Here is a 16,515-nt window from a genome sequence, read left to right on the forward strand (position 1 = left end):
GAAGTTTTCCCTCCTTATCTTCGAGAACTTGAGGATTCATTGTCTCTCTAATGATCTGCATCTTCACCATTTTGGTATTGAAGTTTCTCCACGACCTCCTACTTTCTTTCATTACCTCCTCCCCACTATCTTCCACCAAGATCTATTTTATCATCCTCTAAGGTGAAGAGAGGGAAAGGGAGGGGCCAAGAATCTCACGTGTCTCAACTTTTCTCCTTTCTAGAGGGATATGCTCCTCAGCCTTCCTCTTCTTGGGATTCCTAGGTAGAATAGTAATGTCCTCCCCCTTCTTCTCATTCTCCAACTCCATTTCCTCCTCGTCATCATTATACTCATCCTCACTCTATTCCATAGGATTATGTGTTGATCCTCTAGGACTCTTCCTACATGGAACATTACTAGTGGAGGGAGAAATTTTTTGCCCCCTTTGGCTTCTTACCCATCGAGGGGGCATTATCCTCTTCCTTCGAGCTAAGACATTGGATTTCCTTAGAGTCAAAAAAAATTGAGCTCCTGGTATCCTCTAAAGCATCCCCAAAGTGGCCTAAGGGTTTGCCCCTAGTTTCGGTCTTGAGATATTCATAGACTAGAAGGAGCAAACCCTCATGAAGAGCTACGTTTGTGCTAAGTTTCTTCTTGTAACCCTTAATGTTCTTGCTCAAAGAGGTAAATATTGATAGTTATTTATACATTTAATATTTTAATTAGTTAATAGGCTTTATATTGTGGGCTTCACTTATACAATTATACACTATACTTTGCTTCACATTTTAAAACTACTCTAATCTCTTGTCAAATAATTTTCAAATTTTTTTTGGTTGACAAACCTTCTAAAAAAATCTTACAACAATAAGAGCATACAACACAAGGGTAATTTGTGAGTCTCTCATTCAAGGAGGATTGAGTTTAAGTCTTCTCAAACTCTTATTATTATAAGCTTTTGACCATTACCTATAAAAAAAAAAAAAAAAAACTTATATATATATATATATATATATATATATATATATAATGAAAAGGATAACAAAGAAAAATTTATATTTTACATTTTTTTATAGAGAAATGTATTTGAATATTATTTTCCTTTTATAACATATTATATATATTTTTGTGTTTCAAAAATAAAAAATAAAAAGTAAATAAAAAATAAAAACAATAACTAACTAGTGCTTGCGCCTGGGCAGGGTGCAAGTGTATTGCTTTCACCCGCCAAAGAAAGCCTATAAACTCATTTTCCAATAAAAGGAGACTAATCTACAAAATAGAAGTTCTTAATTATAAATAGCAAAAATACAATATTTTGTATATAATTCTTTGAAGCTTAGAATATTTATTTAAATATTGATAGTTATTTATACATTTAATTTTTAATTAGTCAATAGGTTTTATATTGTGGACTTCACTTATACATTACACGCTATACTTCACTTCACATATTAAAACTACTCTAATCTCTTGTTAAATAATTTTCAATTTTTTTTTTTGGTTGAGGAACCTTCTAAATAAATCTTACTACAATAAGAGCATACAACACAAAGGCAATTTGTGAGTCTCTCATTCAAGGAGGATTAAGTCTTCTCAAACTCTTATTATTATAAGTTTTTGACCATTACCTATAAAAAAAAAAAAACAAAATTGGTTGCTATATATATATATATATATATATATATATATATATATATATATATATATATATATATATATATATATATATATATATATATATGAAAAAGATAACAAAGAAAAATTTATATTTTACATTTTTTTCAGAGAAATGTATTTGAATATTATTTCCTTTATAACAAATTTTTTTTTTTTTTTTGTGTTTCAAAAATAAAAAATAAAACAATAACTAACTAGCGGTTGCACTCGGGCAAGGTGCAAGTGTATTGCTTTCACTCACCGAAGAAAGCCTATAAACTCATTTGCCAATATAAGGAGACTAATCTAGAAAAATAGAAGTTCTTAATTATAAATAGCAAAAACACAATATTTTGTATACAATTCTTTGTAGCTTAGAATATTTATTTAAATATTGATAGTTATTTATACATTTAATTTTTTAATTAGTGAATAGGCTTTATATCGTGGACTTCACTTATACAATTATACACTATACTTTTCTTCACAAATTAAAACTACTCTAATCTCTTGTTAAATAATTTTCAAATTTTTTTTGGTTGAGAAACCTTCTAAATAAATCTTACTACAATAAGAGCATACAACACAAGGGTAATTTGTGAGTCTCTAATTCAAGGAGGATTGAGTTTAAGTCTTCTCAAACTCTTATTATTATAAGCTTTTGACCATTACCTATCAAAAAATAAACAAAATTGGTTACTAAAAGGATTAAAAGATATACATACATACATACATACATACATACATACATACATACATACATACATACATACATACATACATACATACATACATACATACATACATACATACATACATACATACATACATACATACATACATACATACATACATACATATATATATATATATATATATATATATATATATATATATATATATATATAATGATATTGATATTTATATTATAATATTTATATATACATATATTGATACTAATATTTTGTAATCAATGTCTAATAATATTCCAAAGTGTACTTTTGAAAGAAAAGTTAATTGTATATGGAGATTATTCTTTGAAGAATTAAATGTGACAAGAAGATGTCAATTATATGTTCAAATGATAGGGAATTTAAAATTTAGGTCCATCATGAAGATTCTTTAGCTTTGAACAATGGACGAGTCAAACAAAATAAACATTATAAAGAATCTAAAGAGTGCATATGACTTAGTGGGTTCTAAGTCACCAAAAAAAGATAGTAATATCTCAAGACACATACTTACATCAACAATAGTAAGCACTCAAATGAAGAAATATTAACTCATTAGAAGGAAAAGAAAGAAAATAAAAAATAAGTAGAGGTACTCTAATTAGAGCCATCAAAAGGCAAGAAAGAGTGGAAGATCCAAACAAAAATGAGTTATGGACATTTAGTGTTAGACTACCACAAAAGGATAAAGAAATTAGTTAAGCTCTAAAACTATTGATTGGATATTTTTGGAAGAATAAAACACATTATTTTCCTAATTAAAGAGATGTTTTAAGAAGGAGAATTGGTATTAAAAACCATGATCCACATGGATAAACATTTTTTTGGATTCAACTCAAATACAATTCTTTGCAAAATTTATTGTTATGCATTTGCAAATTAAAATGAGTCAAAGATATTTTGAAATGGGTAAACCATTATATGTAAAGATAAATGACATGTGAGGAACTTTTTGTTGTAGGATTCATATTAATTTCTCTAACCATTTTGATGTTTTAAGGCATATATGTGTTTTTTTCATTCTAGCCTTGTTATGTAGGAGTGTAACATAAATGAGCCACCTACATCTTCAAGATAATTCATTTATACCATTCTATGGGAAAGAGGGAGAAATCAAATATTTATGGTGGTTTGAAATGTTTATCAAATTGTCAACATATGGATAGTACACATGAAATTGGAAATGAAATTGTAGATTTTAGAAAATGAAGAGGACAAAATATGTGAGTTAGTGATCGAAAAGATTCCAGTGTATGAGTTCATGAAGATATTTTGTGGAAAAATTGTTTATGAGTATGCATGACATGCACATAAGGCACGATGGTTGGATTTTCAATTCATGTTGTGCAAGGATACATTTGCATTGAATAACATTGTATCAATTGTTGAATTCACAGAGAACTACACACTAAAACCAAAATATAAGGTGCAAGAAAAGTATTATATGTTTACGTTAGTAATGATCAATCACATTCTACAACATTTGTATATGGTTTCTTTCAACTATTTTATGGTGATTTGGATATCATGGGCCTATCATATCATCAACACATCATTTGGTCAAATATTTTTTCATCTCAATTAAAAAATGCACAAATATTTTATTGGTTAAGCATGATACATAGGTTGACTACTATTTGGTATATATGTAATTTCACAGAGTCTAGTCATGGAAAGGGAGAGAACAATGGTACATGCACAAGTATCAAATGAGCCTTAGCTTTTGAAGAAATAAAGTACAAAGATGAATCAACATTTTAGATGTAAAACATATCATCGACTGGTGTAATACTACAATAAGTCAATGTAAGGAAATTAAGTCTATTGTATGTATATTTTGGCTAATGGATCTAATAATGACATTGCACCATATGAGGCTTATTTTACACTAATAGGATTGAGTGATCTACACTCATTTATAAGTTTTAATGTAGGTTCATGGAGTATCCACACATGACAAAGGACATGCTTTTATCTATCATGTATAGAGGAATATTGTGGATGTGAGTCGACTAAATGGGTGGATGAATGACATTTACAAGTTTTGATTTGAGTCAAGACCTATCCTCCCCTACAAGCACTAGAAATTATAGAGATGGAATCATCAATTAACTTTGATTTCTTTTGTGATATGTTCCAATGAGGTATGTACAGAAACACACACACACACACATCCCCTACAAGCACTGGAAATTATAGAGATGGAATCATCAACTAAATTTGATTGCTTGTGTGATGTGTTCCAATGATGTATACATATGTGTGTGTGTATATATACATATACATACGTACATACATACATACATACATACATACATATATCTATGTATGTATGTATGTGTGTGTGTGTGTGTATTATAGAGATGGAATCATTGATTGACTTTGATTGGTTGTGTGATATATTCCAATGAGGCATATATATGTATATATATATATGTATACATATATGTATACACACACACACACACACACACACACACACACACACACACACACACACACACACACACACACACACACACACACATATATGTATGTATGTATGTATGTATGTATGTATGTATGTATACATACATATCAATATATGTATGTATATATCAATGCAAATTAAATATGCAACTTTGTTGATTTTAGCTAACTATTTGGTAAATTAATGAGCACATTATGTTTCTATCATTGCAAGCCATATTTTTTCTTGATTACATGTAAAGACATTGAAGAAAGGACACATTATTATTATTTTCATTGTGTCTAGCCTAAAAATAAATTAAATGAGTTGACTACAAATGGTGAAGGTTTAGAATATCCTATAGGTTGTTGAAAACTACAATTAGAATAATTATTATGTTTTCATTGATGTCAAATCTTATTGGTACGATATTTACTAACATTGTAGAGTGGCATATCAGTTGATTGATCAAGAGAATTTGAAAACAAAGATAACTAGATGAATTAGTGAAGTTGATGAGAAAATAGGAGTAAGTATGATGGAATTACAATGGTCACTTGATCAATTATTCTTTAACAAGATAATGTGTTGTTTAATCATTATATAAAGTATAGAAGTTAGTTGAGTTAAAGTATGGAAGAGATGTTTGAAGTAATACAAGAAGTTGAGTAAAACACTAAGCTTGAATGAGTGCCAATTTTAAAAGGTCAATGAAGGAGATGCAATAGAAGATTAAGGAACTTAAGAGATAGTTGAGAGAGAAATATTAGCCTAGTGATAGTTACTGTCCAGCAAGAGAAAGGTAACATAGAGCAAAGATTGAGCGATCAAGGGATGACTAAGAAGAACACAATGATGAACATGTGTCAATAAAATAATAGTTTGTGAAAGAATGAAGAATTGAGGTTGACATAGTTGAAATTTTGTATTGCTGAAAATTTGTGAAAGATAAGAATTGATGAGCTAGCATACTTAATACAAGAATTGATTTTGCTAAGTAATCTGTGGAGAAGATTTGAAAAGAAGTTTTTAGAAGTGTCAAGAAAAAAGTAAAAGGACAAAATGATGGTTACATTAATTGAATCTAATCAAATCCTAAGATCTATAATTATTTTTAAGTGGTGAAGTATCAAATCTACCTATTTAAGGAGGTACAAGGGATGTTTTTAGGTTGTTTGATTGGCTTGTTCATTGTTGGAAAATTTGTGAAGGACAAGTGAAGAAAAGAGTAGTAGAGAAAAAGTGAGAAGACTAGTGAATTATGGTTTCTTAAAGGGTTTCCAAGTAGATCAAAGATAAAGAATACGATGAAGTATACTGAATAAACTAGTATTATCCAAGTGGAGATATGAATTTATAAAGTGAGTTGTATTTTAAAATATCAAACCTAATTGTTACCTTCTAACCATTGTGGCATTCAAAATCCTTTAATAAAGGTTGACCTAACTATCATTTGTAAATGTTTGAAATATTCAGGACTAACAAGGTTACTGAGAGGGGAGGGGTGAATTAGTAAACTTTAAAAATTTAAACCAATTCTGCATAATAACAAATTCACCATTCTTTCATCTTCTTTACTGTACACATGAAAATATTAACACACTGATTTGGTAACCCAAAAACCTTTCAATTTGAAAGTAAAACTAGGGTGGGGATGATACCCATGAAACTTCAATACTGCAGTATAAAGTTGGCCGGTTAAGGCTTGCAATGATCACTTCTGGTGAGCTGCCCTATTAGGAGCAAGTAGGACTGCTAGATCCACCTTGTTAGAGGATTTACAAACATACAATGAAGTATGCACTCTGTTAGGAGATTTACAAAAGACTTTTAAGTCTACCCTATTAAAGGATTTACAAACTAATTCACCTGTTAAGATGAAGTAGTGGATCTGCTTGCAACTGGTTTGCTGATTAGATCTTATATACTGATCACTTGATGTGATGGATATATCTTTGTTGCTCCTTGATAACCTTGTTGAATACTCTGCTGCTGATTCTCTTTCAATTCGCTCAATTACATTCTTACTTAGCTATATTGCAAATGGCACAATACATTACATATATACCATTCAAATATTTACAGCAACAAGGTCGGCTGAACACAAGTGGACAAAACATTACTGAGTCAGCTAGATAGTAGAAAACTTAGGTTCCTCAAACTCACTCGGTGACCTTCTGACACTCGACATCCATTGCAATACACTGCATCGTCATGTACATGGTAAGAGCAGGGGTACGATCCATACTAATCATTCTAAGTAGCTTGGAACTTGGTAAACATTGGTGACTCGGTAAACATTGTGTCACTTGGTAGAAACTAACTCTGACGATTCACTTGGTAAGCACTGAATACTTCATTTACCTTTCTGTCTTGGTAATCACTGAAACCTTCATTTACCTTCCTGACTCGGTAAACACTAAATCCTTCATTTACCTTCCTCACTCGATAAATACTAAATCCTTCGTTTACCTTCCTGACTCGGTAAACACTAAATCCTTTATTTACCTTCCTGACTCGGTAAATACTAAATCCTTCATTTACCTTCCTGACTTGGTAAATACTAAATCCTTCATTTACCTTCTTGACTCGGTAAACACTACTGAACATACTTGGTAACCAACGAATGCTTGGTATGAACTATAAATTGAGTGATGAACTTGGTAAGCATTCAAAATCAAATAAGTGTTGTAACTAATGACAAATGTATCATTATTCCAACAATCTCCCCCTTTGGAATTAGTGACAAAAACACTTATGAGCCAAAATTTACATACAAGATCTGACAACACTGACTTGATTCTGCTGTGCTGAATATACATGGGCTACCTTACATATAACTCCCCCATACATTATACACAAGGTTTTTACATGAGTTATATGTCTTTATTCATATTATCACCACTATCATTATTTCTTTATTACTTTGTTACCTTCTCCCCTTTTGTGTCTGATTCTCCTCTATATATTACTTTCTCCCCCTTTTTGACAATAATGCCAAAGAATAAAGAATATATTTACATGGAGACACCAAAATGTGTGATAAACTCAGAATGTACCTGAAGAATTAGTTGCAGAGTTTTATCCCAATTGTCTTGTAGGATTTTACATGTGGAGAGAGCTACTTGAACTTCTACAAAAAGTTCAATCACATGGTCTGCAATAGAGAAGTTATTGTCATGGATCAATGTTTTTGAATATGCAATATGTTTTTGCATTGTGTTCATGATGGGAAGGATCATGTTCTGGATTTCCAGCAGTGTAGACCTTATCTTTCCTTCCTCTTTGAGTAGCTCTGCCTACTTCTCTGCCAAAAATTTGATCCTGAGGTGATGAGATGAGCTTGAGCTGGGGTCAAGCTTCAGCGATTGGGCACTTATCTTCAAATCCTTATCTATCTTATTTAACTTTTCTCTTATTTCCTTTGTATACTCGGTAACATCACAAAGTTTTGCAAAAAGTGAGGTTAGTTTATTAAAAGAATTTTCAATGTTAGACAAAATTGAGGTTAATTCAACCTATTTTATTGCTAAGTGCTGAGCAATGTGCTCAAGCACCTTATTTTCAAATTTCCTTTCTGCTTTCTCCATTAACTTTTCTTATCCTGAGATATCCTCATTAAATTTATTCACCGCTTCTTCTAGCTACAAAAAAATGTGTTGAGATGAATCCACATCAACACTTATAGCCTCATTTATTATGTTTTTAGCACTCTCAAGTATGTTGAATTCTCTGTCCCTTTCATTCCTTAGCTGCATTTGCTGTGCCTTTTTCTCTAGACGCTGACTAACCAATCTTCATTCATTAACTGTAGCAGTTTCTAGATTTATCTTTGGAATGACAATTTCTTCATCCAAATCTATATCACCATCTAATACTTTTCCTATAAGCAACAATTTCAATGGTATCTTTGGTTTATCTACAGTACTTACCTCTTTTCCTTTTGAGGTAGATACAATGGTTGATGATGCAAGACTAGTAGTCAAGACTGGAATGGGACCAACTAAAGGTAAACTAAGAAAAGTGTTGGCTGTATCAAAACTTGATATACTTCCCAATACAATTGGAGAACTGACTGGAGCAAAAATTGGGGCCAATGTGGTTGAGGAAGACAAAATTGATAAGAAACTTGGAAGACTTACTGTACAAGCTGTAGGTGGAAGACTCGGTGAAGTAACTACTGTTGATTATGTGTTTTGAAGCTCAGTAACTGAAGAAGTGACTGCCATCTCAGGAGATGAAGTGCTTGGCACTTGTATTACAGAAACCTGGAGCTGAGAGGAGACTGGAGGAAATTGAGCAATGGATGTCTCTGTTGTGCTCACAATCTTGCTTGAAGATCCTATATCCATAGTAGATTTTACAGTCTTTGGTGGAGAGTGAGGAAGGGAGGCAATGACAGCTGCTGCAATTTTGACTACATCATCCTCTTCCTTAACATTTTCTTCCTCCTTTTCTTCTTCTTCCTTCTTTTTCATTACCTGTTCAAGGTCTTCATCAGTTACTTCCATGGAAATGGTGTTGCCACCATCCATATCCTCTTCATCATCACCATTGTCATCATCATCCTTGATCTCTATGGGTTCCTCATTTGTCTTATGCAATTTATATGCATCACTCCAGACATCAGTTGCATTTTTAACAACTAGCTCAATGCTTTTTAGCAATATGAGACATGTATTAAATCTCATATTCATTCTGCCTTCATGATCCTTCAATGCCCTTTTGATTTTTGCATTTGTTAGGCTGGGGACTAGTTCTCTTAATCTTTGCTCAAAAATGTCTTTAACTATTTGCTCAGTGTTCTCCCATCTTACCTTTATTTTATCAAATAGTTCAGCAGGAATTTGGGAAACAAATTGGTCTGGGGAGAATTTCCAGGTTCCCAACTTCTCCATTATCAGATCCTCAATTTCTTTTTACTTAGCAGGAGTTATGGTTTCATATTTCAATGCCTTGAAATTGTTGATTCCTGCACCAATCCTTAGTTGTTTCATCCTTTCTTCGAATGTTAGAGGAGGTTTTTTGAACACAACTTCTTTCTTGCCTCTCCTGGTTCTCCTTGTGAACATCGCTTGAGTTTTGGTAATGATTACCCTACCCTTTTTCTTTGTCGGCTTTGCTTCCTTTTTTGGCTCCTCTTCTTCTTCTTCCTTTTCTTCATCCTCACCGTTGCCCTCGATAAGCATAAGAGGTATAGTATCAGCTTTCAGCTTTTCTATCTTTCTCTTGCCTTTAGAGATTGCTTGAGGAAGCTTGATTTCAAGCTCTATTCTAACCTTTTCCTCTTCATAGGTTCCAAATGCAGGCAACTTGGGATCCACTGGTTCATTTACCAATACCTCAATGATATCTCTGGTATCATCAATATTTATCTCATAGGGAAATGGTTTTACCCATGCCACTCGGGGTTTGACTGCCTAGATGTAAACTCTGTCATAGTCAACCATGAAATAGACATCATCCTTATAATCTTCAACAAGTTTCGGAGGTATCCTGAACCTGTTGTTCATCCTTTCCTGGAAATCTTCAAAATAATTATCCATTACCTTGTCAAAATTGATACCCATTTCTGCTATGAACTCGTTTGTTTGATACAAAATTGGAGTATCTTTCCTCCATACAACTGCACCTTTAGATGGAAAGAATTTTTGTACATAGAAAAATAAAAAAACTAGCAAAGAACCAAATTTATAGGGGTTTGTCTTTGCAGTCCTTATGCTATCCATGTTTTTATTCAATTATTTTAATAGCACATCAGCTAGGTCAAACTCCATGTTTTTCTTCACAATCTTATATGCCAAATCTACAGCCTCACAGGGTACACTATTTAGCCTACTGGAACTATACAGTTTGTATGCAATAACACATATACCAAATTTTAGTTCTATATCTGAAAGATTGTTAAGCTTTAAACCTCTTTCATCCCATACAGCTTGGGTCAATTTTTGAAGTTCATCTCGACCTAGGGTTTTGGTGGTTTTGGCTTTGGTCAACATTGGTAAACTCGTGATCTTGTGGATCATCTTCTTCATTATGAGGATGGGTTGCTCTAACCACAATTATCCATTATGTACATGGCTTAAGATATACCTTAACCATTTCACTTCGAAACTCCTTGGCAGATGCGAGATATGGGTTAAACCTTTGGTTTCCAAATGTTTAAACTTGGGTTTTAGGATTCCATCCATGCATAACTTGGCTAGGGTACTATCCATATCTAGTGTCCCTATTTCTTGCACAATACACTTGAAATGAGTACGAATATCATTGATAAGAAGTACCTTTGGAGGGATCAACGATTGAGCTCCATGTGGGTCGAGTGATTTAGCGATGGTAGGAACGATTTTGAAATTGGGCACCTTCCATTCGACTCCCTTCACAAGCATTTCAGAACCTTTCTTCGCCTTGCTGCCACTGGTGCTTGCAGATGCCATTGCTGGTTAGTGAGAGAATGATTTCGTAACACAAATTCTTTGCTAGAAAATTGCTTCAAATCACTTGAACTCGCTTGGATGCACTTGAAAATATATTTACTCTATGAAATGTAAATTTGCAGTGAAAAATGAGATCAAATTCTGCCTTCTTGATCAAAATTCTGTCATTAATGCTCAGGTACAAAGGTAGCTGAGAATTAGGGTTTTACAAATAGTCACCAACTTACTCGGTAAAACTTGCAACTCAGTGAACACACAAAACCTTTCTTATTTTCCTGACCAAGCTTACTAAAGTCTAAAAACTAACCTTACTCGGTAGATGCAACACTGTGAACTATGACTTGTATCTGTAATACTGATTTATCATTTCCACTCCTTTCTAGAATTGCTTAGGATATGGCTTGAAGATGCAGTCCCTTATCCTTCTTGATAAGTCTAATTAGGAATGGTGGAGTCACCCACTTCTAGAGTGACATTTCCATCATTTGAGTTTTTTTGCTTGGTAGACTTAGGAATCCACTGTTGTTTCATTTGCTTTCGAATATTATCAGCTCTAGTTTTCTTTTCATCTTCAACCTTTCCTATATTCATGCAATTCTTAGCTATATGACCAAGTTCAGTACAAGTATAGCATCTTATGGTTGTATCTTTCTTCCTTAGGTGATGCCTTCTATAGTTTGTTCCTATGTGTCCATATTCTCCACAATAGTGACATCTGCACCAAGTATTGTAATCCCAACCAAATATTGCTTTGACAATTTGTTCTGCTGGATTGAATGATTTTGATCTACATTCAGATGCCTTGTGTCCTTGTTTCTTGCATTTGTGACATTTTCCTTCAAACTTTGGTTTCTCCTTGCATTCATTGGCTTTGTGACCATGCTGATTGCCATTGAAACATTTGCCATTGAATTTGCCTTTACCATTACTCTAACATTTTTTAGATGTATGACCTATCTTGCCACAATGATTACAAGTGGGTCTTTGATTCCTTTGGGTACTTTGTTCAGAAGATTCACCTTCTTCCTTGTATCCAAGACCAACTTTACCTTTTTTCTTATAAAAATTCTATTCATTTTGCTGATTCAATTGATTCATGTCTGCTTGAGATTTCATCATCCTTTCATTGACTTGTTTTTCAACATTTAGATCATTTTCAAAGCTTTCATTTATTTGCCTTTCAGATCTTAGGTCTCTTCTTAGACTTTCATTGATTTGTCTTTCAATATTCAATTCATTTCTCATTCTTTCACTTTGTGCTTTGAGAATCCTGATTTTTTCATTTGCATTGGATAGTTGATCTGCTAGATCTTCATGTTCAAGGGATTGATTTTGAGTTTCATTGTCCCTTCTTTCTATTTCTTCTTGCATCATGTTTCTTTGCTCCATAATTTCACAAAATCTTATTGATTGAGTTTCTTGTTCCAATCTTAGCATCCTTACTTCTTCTTGCAAAGATCCATTCTTTTGTAGAAGTTCTTTGATTGCCTTGTTTGCCTCATTAGCTTCATTTGAACTACTTGATGGGATGAGATCTTCAATTTTTGTTTCAGTATAATGATGATCATTCATTTCTTTTGCAAGATCTTTCCTTCTTTTTAGGGATAGAGAAAGATGCTCTTTTTCTTTTTTGAGTTGTATCATGGCCATTTCCAAATCTAGCTTCTCATTCTCAATAGTTTTGTCAAGTCTGAATATCTCCATTGTCCTTGATCTTTGCTCAAGTTGTTTAAACTTTATCCTGAGAACCACAATGCTCTGATACCAATTGTCAGAAATATTCAGGACTAACAAGGTTACTGAGAGGGGAGGGGTGAATTAGTAAACTTAAAAAATTTAAACCAATTCTGCATAATAACAAATTCACCATTTTTTCATCTTCTTTACTGTACACATGAAAAGATTAACACACTGATTTGGTGACCTAGAAACCTTTCAATTTGAAAGTAAAACTAGGGTGGGGATGATACCCATGAAGTTTCAATACTGTAGTATAAAGTTGGCCAATTAAGGCTTACAATGATCACTTCTGGTGATCTGCCCTATTAGGAGCAAGTAGGACTGCTAGATCCACCTTGTTAGAGGATTTACAAACATACAATGAAGTATGCACTCTATTAGGAGATTTACAAAATACTTTTAAGTCTACCCTATTAAAGGATTTACAAACTGATTCACCTGTTAAGATGAAGCAGTGGATCTGCTTGCAACTGGTTTGTTGATTAGATCTTATGTACTGATCACTTGATGTGATGGATATATCTTTGCTACTCCTTGATAACCTTGCTAAATACTCTGCTGCTAATTCTCTTTCAATTCACTCAAGTATATTCTTACTTAGCTATATTGCAAATGGCACAATACATTACATATATACCATTCCAATATTTACAGCAACAAGGTTGGCTGAACACAAGTGGACTAAACATTATTGAGTTGGCCAGATAGTAGAAAACTTAGGTTCTTCAAACTCACTCAGTGACCTTCTAACACTCGACATCCACTCCAATACACTGCATCATCATGTACATGGTAAGAGCAGGGGTACGATCCATACTAATCATTTTGAGTAGCTTGGAACTTGGTAACCACTGGTGACTCGGTAAACATTGTGTCACTCGGTAGAAACTAACTCCGACGATTCACTTGGTAAGCACTGAATACTTCTTTTACCTTTCTGTCTTGGTAATCAATGAAACCTGCATTTACCTTCCTGACTCGGTAAACACTAAATCCTTCGTTTACCTTCCTAACTCAGTAAATACTAAATCCTTCGTTTACCTTCCTGACTTGATAAACACTAAATCCTTCATTTACCTTCCTGACTCGGTAAATACTAAATCCTTTGTTTACCTTCTTGACTTGGTAAATACTAGATCCTTCGTTTACCTTCTTAACTCGATAAACACTACTGAACATACTTGGTAACCATTGAATGCTCGGTATGAACTGTAAACTGAGTGATGAACTCGATAAGCATTCAGAATCAAATAAGTGTTGTAACTAATGACAAATGTATCATTATTCCAATAGTAAATCTTTTAATCAAGGTGGCATTCTAATGGAATGATCTAAAGACATCTAACCAGGTCACTCTAAATAGGGTGATTAAATCCTTTAACAAGATCACACCTAATAGTGTGTTTTTAACCTTTAATAGGGTTGACTCTTCACCAAGCTCACTACAGAAGAGTGAAAAATTGGTAGTATGTTACTAGTGGTTTTTCCCAAATTGGATTTTTATGTTAAATTCTAGTGTCATTTACTTTTGTAAATATTATGTTGTGATGCACACTATTTATAGTTGTCTATTTCTATTAGTCAACATATATTGAACATTATGTTAAGTTGCTAATGAGATGCTAGATTGATTGAGTGGTTTATTAAGTTTGAATAAGTTGTTTGAAGTTGTTAAATATTGAATTGGTACATCTAGACTTGAAGATAACTAATTCTAATCATTATAATAATTGATATTAGAGATTTTGGTGTTTTTAAGGAAATTTTAAAGGGACTCAAGAAAAATATCAAGATGCATAAGATAGAGGTGCCTAATTTGAACATAGAGAACTTCATAGCATGGCAACATCTGATGAATTTGCATCTATCTAGAGTTTGATATTCTATAACATACTACTTGGAAAATGAACACATTGAAGTACCTAGACCTGTGACAATTGAATAAATAAAGGAGAAGAAGGAGCATAATCAAATGATGATATATTTGGCATCTTCACTGCATTGTGTTGAATTTGATGATGTAAAGCAATGCACTACTACAAAGAAAATGTGGGATAAGTTGACAAAAATTCATGGAGGAGACAAAAATGTTTTAAGTGATAAAGGTGAAAGCTTGTGAGGAAAGTTTGATGACATGATAATGAAAGAAGAAGAAACTATTATACAATACTATGGCTAAATTGAGGAAGTAGTGAATACTATAAGAGGTGCTAGAGGAATTATATTTCATGAAAATGTGATTAGATAGGTATGAAGAACTCTACTTCCTATTTATGCAATTAGAGTATCTACAATTGAAGAATAGAGATGTACACCTAATAATGATCTATCCCTAGATATTCTGATTGGTAGACTCACTACATTTTTGTTGTCAAATTTTGATAATTATACACCTACAAGTGTTGAATATGCTTTCAAGTCTCAACTAAGTCTTGATGGATCTAAAAGAAAGAAAAAGACTAATTATTGGAAAGTAGAATACCAAAAGGAAAGAGGCAAATACAAAGGTAAACTTCTTATTATTATTTTTAAATGTAACAAAGTTGGTCATATTGTAGCAAGATGGCCTGATAGAGATGAAAATAAGGAAAGGAAAGACATCAAATATAGAGGAAGGAGAGACAAAAAATCAACCAAGGTTACAAAGACTACAAAGGAAAAGGTACAAAATCTTATTACACTATTGAAGAAGATGGTTCTAATAGAAATTCTAATAAAAATGATGAAAACATTATATATGTAGCAATTAAAGATTGATCTAATGAAGATAATAAAACTATTTTATTCTCTCATGGGAGTAAGAATGATAGATGGATAATTGATAGTGGTTTTCTAATTCATATGACTAGAGATACAAGTAAGTTTGAAAATATAGAACATTATAATGGAAGTATTGTTGAGTTTTGTAATGATGCACAATGTTATGTGAAAGGTAAAGGGTTACTTAAATTTAATGATAAGTTTAGATACAAGAATACATATTGAGTTGATGGATTGAAATATAACTTGTTGAGTGTGGAACAATAGAAAAGTTCAGGCTATTGAGGTGAATTCCAAAACAAGAAGGAAAAAATATTTGATGCTACTAGCGAACTAAATCAAAGTGGAGAGAAAAAAAGAGATAACTTGTCATATTTAGACCTATCTAAAGATACTTGTCTATTTGCACATAATGAGGATGTTTGGTAATGAATTAAGAGGATATGTCATGTGAATTTTGATAATTTAGTAAACATTAGTAATATGAAAAGAGTAAGAAGTTTACCAAGACTGAGAAAACCTGATAAGGTGATGTGCAAACAATGTCAAATTGGAAAAATGACAAAGTCTAATTTCAAGAGAAAGACCTATTCTCCTGATGATATTTTGGACTTCATTCATACTAATTTATGTGGTCCTATTGGAGTGAAAAGCTATTATGGTGAAGAATTCTTTATTCTATTTGTTGATGACCTCTATAGAATGATGACTATGATGTTTTTAAAAGAAAATTCTAATGCTTTTAAAATGTTTAAGT

The sequence above is a fragment of the Cupressus sempervirens genome, chromosome 10, assembly GCF_028749045.1.
Source record: "Cupressus sempervirens isolate cs-2001-9-10 chromosome 10, ASM2874904v1, whole genome shotgun sequence".
NCBI lineage: Eukaryota > Viridiplantae > Streptophyta > Pinopsida > Cupressales > Cupressaceae > Cupressus > Cupressus sempervirens.